At 42.9% G+C, this 13,008-nt stretch overlaps 1 pseudogene; it reads right to left on the minus strand.

Annotated features, from left to right (window-relative positions):
• Window positions 1–378: 378 nt before the first annotated feature.
• LOC127928718 (tripartite motif-containing protein 29-like) lies at window positions 379–6,041 on the minus strand (annotated as a pseudogene).
• Window positions 6,042–13,008: the final 6,967 nt, after the last annotated feature.

The following is a 13,008-nucleotide window of genomic DNA, read 5'->3' on the forward strand; positions in this document are numbered from 1 at the left end:
TAAAAACCAACTAGCTTTTATTAAAAAACAATAATGATCCAGACCAGGAAACAATCAAAAGAATGTTGGCTGGTAATGGTCAGGGGTGAGTTTCCCAAAAACATAAAGATAATGTTTAGCATTAAGATCATCATTCCTTCATTGCCTACCAATCTTAAAGCTATGTGCTGTAGTCTTAGTCTATTACCTCATCAGTTTAAGATATGAAGCCTATTTTTCCTCTTGACTGTTGTTCCCCTCAGGTGGACTGGGATGGCTGACTGTTACGCACGCCTCTATGAAGAGGGAACACAACACCCTGCTACAACTAAACTCTCCGTGAAGAGAAAAAGGTATGGACTGTAGGTGCAAGTAAGAATGACAACAGGCAGAATGTGGTACCGTTTACAAGGACTTTATTCCTTTACATGGTAATATGGGGAAAAGGGGCTGGACGGAACCAAAGCAAAGAAAGTAAATCTCAAAGCCCCCCCTCTCCTATCTTACCTGCCTACCCACTACTTACCTAATTTAGCACCACCTGGTGCCCTAACCAAAATACAGGGGGTGGTCTGCCCAGGTCTTACCTAGTGTGCCTAGACAGCGAATATGCTACGGGTATATGTATGCCCGCGGGCCTCTTGCCTAAGCACTCCCTGGGTGCCTTCCCCTTCCCCCTGGGAACAAATGAAACAGAATATTAAACAATTTCACAAACAAACTAAGAAACATCAAATAAGCTCTATCTGAGCAACAAACTCACAAAACATACCAACTCTCAGCAATGACCTCCCAGCAAAATCAACCTCTAGCAAAACCTCTGCAATGACCTCCCAGAAAAAAAACTCCTGAACAGAACACTGGCTTTTATATAGCTTCAGAATTAATGTGTAAATGGAGACAGCTGCGTCTTGACGAGGGGGCGGGGTCAGCTCTCCAATTAGCCATGGAGTCGACCAATCAGCTGCTTGAGGGATTTCAGGAAGCCATTTCCTGAAATAAACACATGCAAATACACAAACTGCAACACATAAACTGGGGAACGTAACACTGACAAATTATTACATCTGTGAAACACACTAAAAGACACAAACCATAAAATATGAAAGATGACCTTGCTGAGCCACCCTGTTGTGGCATCATACCTCACATACACATTTGTAATCTAAGGTGCTCTATATTGCATTTATGTCACACTGTGAACAGAGGTTTGTCCCACAGGCACAATCACATGAAAATTCTTCCTATCTATGCTATCGAAGAAACAAGAAAGGGAAATGTATTAAACATGCCTACAGTCCATGCACTTTCAAATCCAATTGGATTTTTCAAATTGATGCATTCTTTGTTATTTCAAAGCTCAATCTGCTCACTATGATAGTACAGAAGGGTATTAAATGACTTAGACACAGAGGCTATACAGACCTGATGGATCATTTGCCTAAGTTACTTTCATTAGAGCCCAGCAGGTGTCATTTGAATGGTTTAACGTTTGCTCTGAGAGTACATTGGAACATGGAAAGGCAGTGCATGATGGGAAACCAACTCTAACAGGTATATTAATACATAATGTTTGTTTAATCTCAGATCGACGTGTAAGATAATACTTTCTAGAAAATGTTCATCGTGACTTGTGATTAAAAGGCATAGTTAAAACCTTTTAAAGGGATCATTTACATTTGTCAAAGTTTTTCAGACCTCAAACCTTATCTAAAGAGTGAAGGCCATTTGCACGTCATTTATTGCGTAGGTAGATGTACACCAGGAGGCCTTGCCATCCCAAATGAATAGTAAAAAATGTATACCTTAAATCCAATATTAGGACATTCTTAGCAACTGAGTGTACATTTACCTTCTCCACCAGCAGAGGACAAAATATGCTTTCCTTAAGTATTTATTTGGTATAATTCCATATAATTTGGTTAAATGACTATTATGTCAACTTTAAAACATTAGACAAGAAGAGCTAAGGGTCTATCTTTTCCTGAAGAAATTCTGCTGTATTAAAACTTCTCTTTGTTGACAGTTGTTTGTGACGCAGTTACACAAGAGTATGGTTCTGGCTTTCCGAGATTACATTAAAACTCATGAACCTAATTAGACTCTACATGGCATTGAATTACCGGCTTTGTCGCAAATGGCATCCTATTCCCTATCCCCTATTTGGGACGTACTCATAGTCTTCTTTAATTCCATTACAATGTTTACGAAAGACTGGCTTATCACACCCTATGGAAATTAATAACACAATGTAATTAATTTTGCCACATGTATCTGTGCTGTAGAAATGGCTTTGAAAATTGAATAACCCTATTATCCAAGTCACGCACCTCAATATCCGAGGGCTGTGCAATCCAAGCAAAGCAGTTCTTGTTAAATTAGTTAAAAATAAAGAGAGTCGTACACTCTTTGTATAAACTCCCAGTAATTTATTGGGTAAACCACCAACGTTTCAGCCTCAGCTTACCTTCTGCAGGGTCTTTTCTTATTAAATGCCTTGTTACCAATGAATCAGAGATACTCTGAACCTTTTTATCAATATATGTGGCATAAATGTCAAGACCTCTCGGGAGAAGTATTGTCTAAAGGGAAGCTATAGTATTGCCTGCTTAGAAACAGAATGGGCAGAACAAACATTTCATATGAATTTCCAAAACACGGGGAAAAGTGAAGGGTGAAGATAGAAGCCTTACTGTAAGTGACATAATTCTCCAACTGGTCATTTAACCCTTTCCGGATACATTTCATTTCTTTCATGCTCCGTAAGAGATGCAGAAAACTGTTCATGTCAAAAGGTTCACATACCACCAGCTTATCAGAAGTTAAGTTGTTGGACGATGGTGGTCTTGTGAAACGCTGTGGTTTAGACCTGCTTGAAGCTCACTCTTCTCTGGGGTGGGACTGCAGTATGTGGACAGCATTGACTTCTGCCGATATCTTCACCACTTCCTATTCACAGTAGCTCTCCAGCTGCCTCTTGAGTTCTGAGACAGATTCCTTCACTGTCTTAAAATCACAACCTTGGTTAAGGATGGTGGCAGGTAACTCTTCAGACACGGGGGGGGGGTACTACGGTCTTTGAACCTCTGAAGAAACTGGATGTTGTCCTCAGTGTGTGAGAACTGCTCCATCTCAGCATGTCTCCTCCTGAGCTCAGTCACTTCCTGCTCCAGTTGCTCCAGGAGTCCTTCAGCCTGACTCACTTCATCCTTCTCCTGGGCTCTGATCAGCTCCTTCACTTCAGAGTGCCTTCTCTCAATGGAGAGAATCAGCTCAGTAAAGATCTTCTCACTGTCGTCCACTGCTGCCTGTGCAGATCGTTAAGATACACAGAAAGAGAAGATGGATCCATTTCAACCAGCCCACTCACTCACCCCGGACATGTAAATATTATAGACTTAATACACTGAGTGTACAAAACGTTAGGAACACCTTCCTAATATTGAGTTGCACCACCTTTTGCCCTCAGAACAGCCTCAATTTGTTTGGGCATGGAGTCTACAAGGTGTCGAAAGCGTTCCACAGGGATGCTGGCCCATGTTGACTCCAATGCTTCCCACAGTTGTGTCAAGTTGGTTGGATGTCCTTTGGGTGGTGGACCATTCTTGATACACACGGGAAACTGTTGAGTGTGAAAAACCCATCAACTCAAACTGGTGCAACTGGCACCTACTACCATACCCCATTCAAAGGCACTTAAATATTTTGTCTTGATCATTCACCCTCTGAATGGCACACATACACAATCAATGTCTACATTTTCTACAGGCTTAAAAATCCTTCTTTAACCTGTCTCCTCCCCTTCATCTACACTGATTGAAGTGGATTTACCAAGTGACATCAATAAGGGATCATATCTTCCACCTGGATTCACCTAGTCAGTCTATGTCATGGAAAGACCAGGTGTTCCTAATGTACACTCAGTGTATATAGACATATACTGTATATTTATACTATAAATGTGTGCCTAGTATGCATGAATTCCCACAGAAAATGAAAAACTGGTTTTATAGAACAGCAAGGATGTAACCGCTTGGGAACCATTCTTTTGTTGATTAGTTATAACTGTTCTTTATAACTTTTTTAAAGCAAATCTAGAGAGTGGGACTGATGCTGCAAATCAGCGCATTGCTAAAGCTTGATGGTACAATGCATCTGACGGTTAATGATTCAATGTGTTAATGTTATATTTTCCTTGTTTCTGTCCCGAATAAAATACATATCTATTAACCAGGTAGTTTGGTTCCTGGATGCTGATTGGCTGAAACAGCATTCCTGCCGTGTATTTCATTCAGACAATATACCACGGGTATGACACAAAACTACTTGTTTATTGTTTTATTTATGATGGTAACCTATTTATAATAGCAATAAGGCACCTCAGGGGTTTGTGGTATATGGCCAATATACCACCACTAAGGCCTGTATCCAAGCTTATGCCTAAAAACAGCCCTTAGGCGTGATATATTGGCCAATATACCGAAACTCTTCCTCCTTAAGTCTAATAGAGCTCCCCAGCTTGTTCTAAAACCCGGAAATGAGTTACCTCTGGTTTGTTCAGTCTTTCCTATGGGGAAAATTACTGCGGAAAGAATAAACGCCGAAAATAAGGTTTGAGGTTAGCACAGACTTAGGAGATGTTACAGGTTTTTGTCACACCCTGATCTGTTTCACCTGTCTTTGTGCACGTCTCCACCCCCTCCAGGTGTCGCCCATCTTCCCCATTATCCCCTGGGTATTTATACCTGTGTTCTCTGTTTGTCTGTTGCCAATTTGTTTTGTTTGTGAAACCTACCAGCGTTTGTTCCCCTACTCCTGTCTGTTTCTTGCTCCTGGTTCCTAGTCCTTCCCGGTTTTGACCCTTCTGCCTGCCCTGAGCCTGCCGTTCTGCACCTTGCCCCACCTCACTGGATTATTGACCCCTGTCTGCCCTGACCCTGAGACTGCCTGCTGTTCTGGACCCTTTGCACCTTCTCTGGATGACTGACCTCTGCCTGCCTTTGACTTGTCGTATGCCTGCCCCTGTATTAACTTTTTTCTTCGACCCTGTCTGCATCTAGGTCATACCTGAAATGTGATAGTTTTGTTCTATGAGACAATACTAGTCAGTTAACATGAACTTTTATGAAGCCTTTATGTGCTTTGTGCTTTTTATGACTACATAAAGGCTTAAATTCCCAAAAAGTGAAGTTAGCTGATGAAGATTATCTCATGGAACTGATCTTAACCTAAGTCTATTTACCACAGATATTATTTTTTAGAACGTATACAAACCCCTACATTAATTTTTCCATAGGCTTTGTCCAACGAACCAGGCGGAGTTAGTGCCTACAAAAAGATGTCACTTCTATTGCTCTCTATGTAGATGGTCCCAACACTCACCTTCAGAGAGTCCACAGCCTGTCTCAGCTTCTGCATCTCCTTCTTTATCTTCTGTTTCTCTGTCCTTTCTCTTGTAGCTGAGACTGTATCATGGCCTTTATGTTTATCTATCATACACAAATAACAGATACACTGCTGATCGGTGCGACAGTAAACTTCTAGCAGTTTGTCATGATGAGAACAGATCTTCTCCTGTAGATGTGTGGAGGCTTCGACCAGGTTGTGCTTCGTAAAGGCAGGAGATTGATAGTGAGGCTGGAAGTGAGTCTCACAGTAAGAGGCCAGACACACCAGACAGGATTTGGGTATGAACTGAATAGGTCTATTCTTGTCAACAACAGCCAGTGCAAGAATCACACTCCACGTCTCCAGGTTCAACATAACAATGTGCAGGAAAAGTAGCTTGAAGCAAAGTGTTTCTGCTCAGAACAGGTCTTGGGACAACGTGTCTGTCGGCACTCTGGGCAGCTGTAGACAGCCTTCAGATCATCCTGATCCCAGCAGCCCTGAATACAGCCCATACAGTAGCTGTGTCCACAGGCAGTAGTCACCGGATCCTTCAGTAGATCTTTAAAAAATGCCTCTGCCATTTTGATACGGCACACTAACAAACTGTGCTGCCAAATAGGAGAGATAACTTTAGTTTTCCTTGTTTGTGCTGAGGAAAGGACTGGCTGCCACATGGCTATTATGTAACTTCCTGCTTCTATGTGTGTGCAGACTGCAATGTGCAGTCAGTGCCTACAGGGGGGCATTTGAGTTATCCTGCCCCGGTTACTCTGTCTTTTCTGCTCTGGCTGAGACTGTTTCATCATGGCCTTTATGTTGATCCATCGTACACAGACAACAGATACACTGCTAATCGGTACGACAGTTAACCTCCAGCAGTTTGTCATGATGAGAGCAGATCTACTCCTGAAGACTGGCTGGCTTTGAGTTTTGCCTTAGTGCAGAGCAGAGGTCCCAATCCTCCCGGTCAGTGTCTTTCATGACTCAACAGAGGATTCTGTACGTCCTGATCTCCAATAGACGGAATGCACACACTACTGACCTGCTCTGTGCTACTACAGCACAGCATGGGAAGAGTTATACTGGTACAAATAGACTCAAAGCAATAGACTCAAAGCAGGGGTAGGGGGAAGTCAGAGACACAGTTCTTTCTGCATAGTTCACTGGGGAAATGGGATGGCGGTATAACTATTCAGATACCCTAGAGAGGTGAAAGAGAATGGACCTTAAAACAGATGGAATACCTTAGTAATAGTGTCACATCCTGACCTTAAGTTCCTTTTTTATGTCTCTATTTTGGTTTGGTCTGGGCGTGAGTTGGGGTGGGCATTCTATGTTTTTCATTCTATGTTTTTCATTCCATGTTTTGTTCTGTGTGTTGTATTTCTATGTGTTTGGCCCGGTATGGTTCCCAATCAGAGGCAGCTGTCAATCGAGAACCATACTTAGGTAGCCTGTCCCCACCTGTGTTTGTGGGTAGTTGTTTCCTGTTTTGTGTTTTTTCACCTTACAGGACTGTTTCGTGTCATTCACTTTCTTTTGTCATTCAGTGTTCAGTTTATTTAATTAAATTCACAATGAACACCTACCACGCTGCGTGTTGGTCCGATGATTCCTATTCCTCATCATCAGACGAAGAGGAGAGCCGTTACAGAACTACCCACCACCAAAGGACCAAGCAGCGTGGAAGAATGGACTCCTGGACATGGGAGGAAATCTTGGACGGCAAGGGACCATGGGCACAGCCGGGAGAGTATCGCAATTGGCGGAGTCAGGTAGGAGACCTGAGCCAACTCCCCGTGCTTACCGGGTGGAGCGTCGTACTGGTCAGGCACCGTGTTATGCGGTTCACAGCCCGGTACGTTACATCGCAGCTCCTCGAATCGGCCAGGATAGAGTGGGCATCGAGCCAGGAGGGATGAAGACGACTCAGGGCATCTGGTCTCCAGTGCTTCTCCTCGGCCCGGGTTATATGGCACCAGCCCTACGCACGGTGTCCCCGGTTCACCAGCACAGCCCAGAGCGGCCTGTTCCAAGTCTCCGCACTTGCCAGGCTACAGGGGGTATCCAGCCAGGACGGGTTGTGAAGGCTTGTTGCTCGAGACCTCCAGTGCACCTCCATGGCCCAGTGCATCTGGTGCCTCGGCCAAGGAAGAGGCCGCCTGTAGGTCTCCCCAGCCTGGTGAGTCCTGTGCCCGATCCCAGAACCAAGTCTCCCTCCAGTCCGGATCTGCCAGAGCTGCCCTCCTGTCCGGATCTGCCAGAGCTGCCCTCCTGTCCGGAGCTGCCAGTGCCTCCCTCCTGCCCGGAGCCGCCAGAGCTGCCCGAAAACCTTCTTCAGTCTGCTTTACACCAGTTAGTGGGAGAGGAATTCACCTTTCAACAGGATATACACTGGAGTTGCCTACCAAGAAGACAGTGAATGTTTCTGAGTGGCCAAGTTACAGTTTTTTCTTAAATCTGCTTGAAAATCTATGGCATGACTTGAAAATTGCTGTGTAGCCATGACCCCCAACATCTTGACAGAGCATGAAGCATTATGAAACATACCCAAGAAGACTCAAATCTATAATTGCTGCCAAAGGTGTTTCTAACATGTATTGACTCAGGGAGCTGAATACTCATGCAACAACTATATTTTAGTTCATTTCTAACCATCTTTCAAATAAAATAAAAATGTCTTCCACTTTCACATTACAGAGTCTTTTGTGTAGATTGTTGACCAAAAATGACAATGAAATCAATTTAAATCCCACTTTGTAGTACAATAAAATGTGAAGAAATCCAAAGGGTATGAATACATTAGCACGGTATTGATTCTTGAAGAATATTACTGATAGATACCTCATGAGCTTAGTTTAACTGTCTTACCCCATCAGAACCCAGAATATAAACTTGTTTTACCCCAGTGTTTTTTAACAATGTAATTGTAAACAAACACTGTACAAAAAGTGTACACAAACCCTGGTTCAAAACAGGAATATAATAAGAATAACATGTGCTGTGTACTATGACACAACTTAAAGCCAGACAGTCTTCAGGAGTAGATCTGCTCTCATCATGGCAAACTGCTGGAGGTTTACTGTCGCACCAATCAGCAGTGTATCTGGATGCACTGACTACTGCCTGTGGACACAGCTACTGTATGGGCTGTATTCAGGGCTGCTGGGATCAGGATGATCTGAAGGCTGTCTACAGCTGCCCAGAGTGCCGACAGACACGTTGTCCCAAGACCTGTTCTGAGCAGAAACACTTTGCTTGCTAAAGTGGTGGAGAAACTGACAAATACTGCTCTTTGAGTTGTTCCTCCTGCTCAATATCTTAGCTACTTAAAATAACTAACAATTCATTAACTGTAATTTGGGTTTCTGTATGATGACATACGTTTCAGTAATCTTAAAATATGTACAGATTGTATGAAAATCAAAGATACAAATCAATGAAATGTACTATATCCATAAAACGTGAAATGACTGTCCATTCTGATTCTAAGCAGGCAATAGTAGAACCTTCCTGTAGACGCAATACTGCTTCTGTCACGTCCTGACCATAGAAAGTCTTTATTTTCTATGGTGGAGTAGGTCAGGGCGTGACTGGGGGGTTAGTCTAGTTTATTCTTTCTTATGTGGGTGTTCTAGTTTTCATGTTTCTATGTTGGTGATTTGTATCATTCCCAATTAGAGGCAGCTGGTAATCGTTGTCTCTAATTGGGGATCATATTTAAGTAGTGTTTGTTCCCACCTGTGTTTGTGAGATATTGTGTTTTGAGTTAGTGCACGAAGCATCGCTGTAGTGACGGTTCGATGTTAGTTTATTGTTGATTTGTCTTTGCTTAGTTTCACTTTCTAATAAATAATGTGGAACTCAACATCCACTGCGCCTTGGTCCGACATTTATTCCAGCGAACGTGACAGCTTCTGCCAAGAAGTCTGGACTTTTATGGCACAGGAGGCAGTGTACTTGCCCTGTAACTACCGGCTTGCATGTTGACTATGGCGGTTCCCCCTTGATCACTACATTAGTGTTTGTCTGACAGGCCCCCACCGTCAGTATGATAGCCTCTCCTTACTTTAACATGATTAACACATAGTCTCAGTCTGGTCCTTCCTGTCTCCATTGCTTTGACAGGAGCCCAGGGGGCGTGACGGGTGTGAGAGACATTAGTGAACACACAGGTCCTGTTGTGTCCCATCACCAGACCCTCACTAGAACACTGATGTAATAAGAGGGGTTGAGAGAAAAAGAGACCCAGGCTGTGTTCAGGCAGATTGGAGCCACGTCTATAGACACTGTGTAGTGAGGCTAACTGAAGACAAACAGGATCAAATTAGAGAAACGAGGGTAGTAGTTGTCTGTCGGCCATCTTAGGATAAGTCAAGGCCAACTGTTTCACCAAAGATACGTTGAGATGAGGCCAACATGTGGGCAACGAATATTCACATACTTTCAAAGAGATAATTGCTGGAGAGAAGAAAAAAGAGACCTATTGCAAAAAGTGCATTAAATCATATATTTAGATTATTACAAAAGGTGCATTAAAATCTTATGTTCATAAAGAAGCCTAGAGCGCCTGGCGTTGTAGAAGGTTCTCCAGTTCTCCAGAATGCCTGGAGACATTCGTTTACATTTCAGCGAGGTATTGCACAAACTGTTTTGAGGTATTGCACAAACTGAGTCAGAGATTTCACCACCCCATTTGCATGCTATGTCTTCACAGGAAACAGAATGGATCTTACTTTTATCCTATATGAATATCATATATGAAATAGATTAGTCTTACATAAAACGTTCAATTTGTATTTGATTTTATATATTTTTGTCCATACCTTTTGCAATAGAGAGAGAGAGAGAGAGAGAGAGAGAGAGAGAGAGAGAGAGAGAGAGAGAGAAAGAGATTCTCATTCACTTTAAGATACACAATCTGGATATCAGGATGCCTAGTTTCCCATTAACCAGATTCACATTTTTCTTGACACCTCCAATCACAACAAATACATTTCTTCACATACACTCACCAGATGCGCCACCACCCAGACGCATACATTACAATGACACCCCTTAATAATGTATCGCTCACAGCGACAAATATCCCAAACAGAGCGACATTCAGCCATAAAGATGTATCATTATTGACATGGGTTTGTTATTGACATTTTTGCACACTGAAATGATGCATCATGGTTGGAAAGGCAGTACCATGGGGTTGTGCTTGACTCGCTATAATTTCCCCCCAAAGCAAGAAACCAGGGGATCTTTAAATGAGCCATGCTCTCTAACATTACTGTCCTTTTATGGACTTGTGGATGGAGACACTCTGAATTGCTGGGATGTGCACTCAATGCAGTCCGACAGCTAGGTTATGGCCCATTGTGTTTTATACCTGGTTTCAAGTAGTATTTTTTTTCTTTAAAATACATTGAGGGTTTGATTGAGCTTGGCTGGAGTGCCAGATGGGCAGAGGACACAGGGTTTGATTGAGCTTGGCTGGAGTGCCAGATGGGCAGAGGACACAGGGTTTGATTGAGCTTGGCTGGAGTGCCAGATGGGCAGAGGACACAGGGTTTGATTGAGCTTGGCTGGAGTGCCAGATGGGCAGAGGACACAGGGTTTGATTGAGCTTGGCTGGAGTGCCAGATGGGCAGAGGACACAGGGTTTGATTGAGCTTGGCTGGAGTGCCAGATGGGCAGAGGACACAGGGTTTGATTGAGCTTGGCTGGAGTGCCAGATGGGCAGAGGACACAGGGTTTGATTGAGCTTGGCTGGAGTGCCAGATGGGCAGAGGACACAGGGTTTGGATTTCTGGGACGATTTCATTGGTTCCATTAAGCCAGAAAAACTCAATGATGTGCCTCTAAAGCATTTAAAAGGAAACCAAGACTATTTGAACCCAAGTCCTTTCTGATGTTGTGCATTTGAATGTTTGACCTGAATATTTACAGTAATGGTGCATTATAAGAGGGTTTGGCTCATATCACAGCGGGAGGATATGGGTCCATTTCTGGTCACAGTGTGTAGTACTTAAGTGAAACAGTTTTGTGTGAATAAACAAACATTATACAGTGTGCAGAACCATGTACACATGGCTCAATAACCAGGGTATTGTGTGGAATGAGGGGTATCTACCAGGAATAAAAAGGACAGTCATTTATCCTAATCCATAAGAAAGCTTCCATACTTTCCACTGTTGTAAATATGTGTAGACATGAAACTGTCATTTTCACAACAACAACAACAAATTAAACTAATTGACACCAAATTCAGTTACAACTGAATTAGGCTGGGATACAATCCAAGGTGCGTTATAGAGCAACACACTGACAATGTGACTTTTAAAGGCAATTTTACAGACGTTTGGGGAGATCGCATTCATGGAAAACAATGCGCATGTTGGCTCAAGCATAAATGACCTTTAAAGGTCAAGTGCAATGCCCTGCTCTATAACATGGTTTGGATGGAATACCGGCCTAAGGCTATTGAGCGCAGTAGTGTTTTCACTCAAAAGAGAAGGATGACACTGAACTTCACTACCTGAGTCAGGCTGCTAAACAAGATGGCCGACTTTCCCCATGTCACATACTTATTTTTCTTTGGTATTATGGCGGTCTGCAAACAAATGATATAGGTGCATGTCGCCACCTACTGTTTTGGCTGTATATCAGCCTACTATTCTGTCATATGAATTAATTACACTTTGATAGAGAAAATAAATTCCCTACCAACTAACCCTACACCCATTAAAACCACTATTTCACTACTTTGGCCCTATCTGATCCTATCCCAGGCCAACAGCCTGGGAGAACGGGACACTATCATTCAAACCTGGGGCCTGAAAGGGAACTGCATCTTCAGACAACATTCCCAGAAATCTTTCAGCAGATCCAAAAACATTTTTGCTGCATTCACAATTATGTAAAGTTTCTTTGATTTCTTGTTAGTTTGACTTGTACAATTGGTCACCTGTGTAATAAACGCAACAAAATCCACTTTCTTCACTATCAGTACTTCAGGATCCCTCAAATGATAAACAATACTCTCTGCAGGCTGCGGGGCATCCATTGCAATTTCTCCCTTCTGTTATTTATCTGCCTCTGCATAAGAGACCTGGTGAACAGCCCAGATTCTTGCTACTTCGACCTCCTTCACCCTGACAGGGCATTCCTGGAACGTGGTTCCCACCACAATTGCAACACCGTGTATCCCACCGACTCTTCCACAGCATATTTATTCCATCTGCACACACTTGCCATGTGGCCAAACTTTTTACATTAACAACACTGCAATGGTCTGTTCACAGAAGCTCTCATATACCCCAGCTTTACTTCTGTGGGAACAGATTTACCATCAAATAGCAATATCACCGATAGGCTTTGCTCTTTCCTTTCCTTCACCATACAGTTCAATCATCATACATCCATTACTCCTGGTACATTGTATATTTTCAGCCTCAATTTCCACCGCAACGCCAGACATGACACATTTTACCTGTTGCCTCTTCAGAAAATATCAACTTTGAATTATACTCCGATAATTCAGAGAGACACAATGCACTTTCCTTTTGTTCTTCTGACACAATAAATCAACACCATACCGCTCCTGGTTACTTTGATTGACACCACCTTTTCCAGTGGGTCCTCCAC

The sequence above is a fragment of the Oncorhynchus keta genome, unplaced genomic scaffold, assembly GCF_023373465.1.
Source record: "Oncorhynchus keta strain PuntledgeMale-10-30-2019 unplaced genomic scaffold, Oket_V2 Un_scaffold_3531_pilon_pilon, whole genome shotgun sequence".
In the NCBI taxonomy this organism is placed as follows: domain Eukaryota; kingdom Metazoa; phylum Chordata; class Actinopteri; order Salmoniformes; family Salmonidae; genus Oncorhynchus; species Oncorhynchus keta.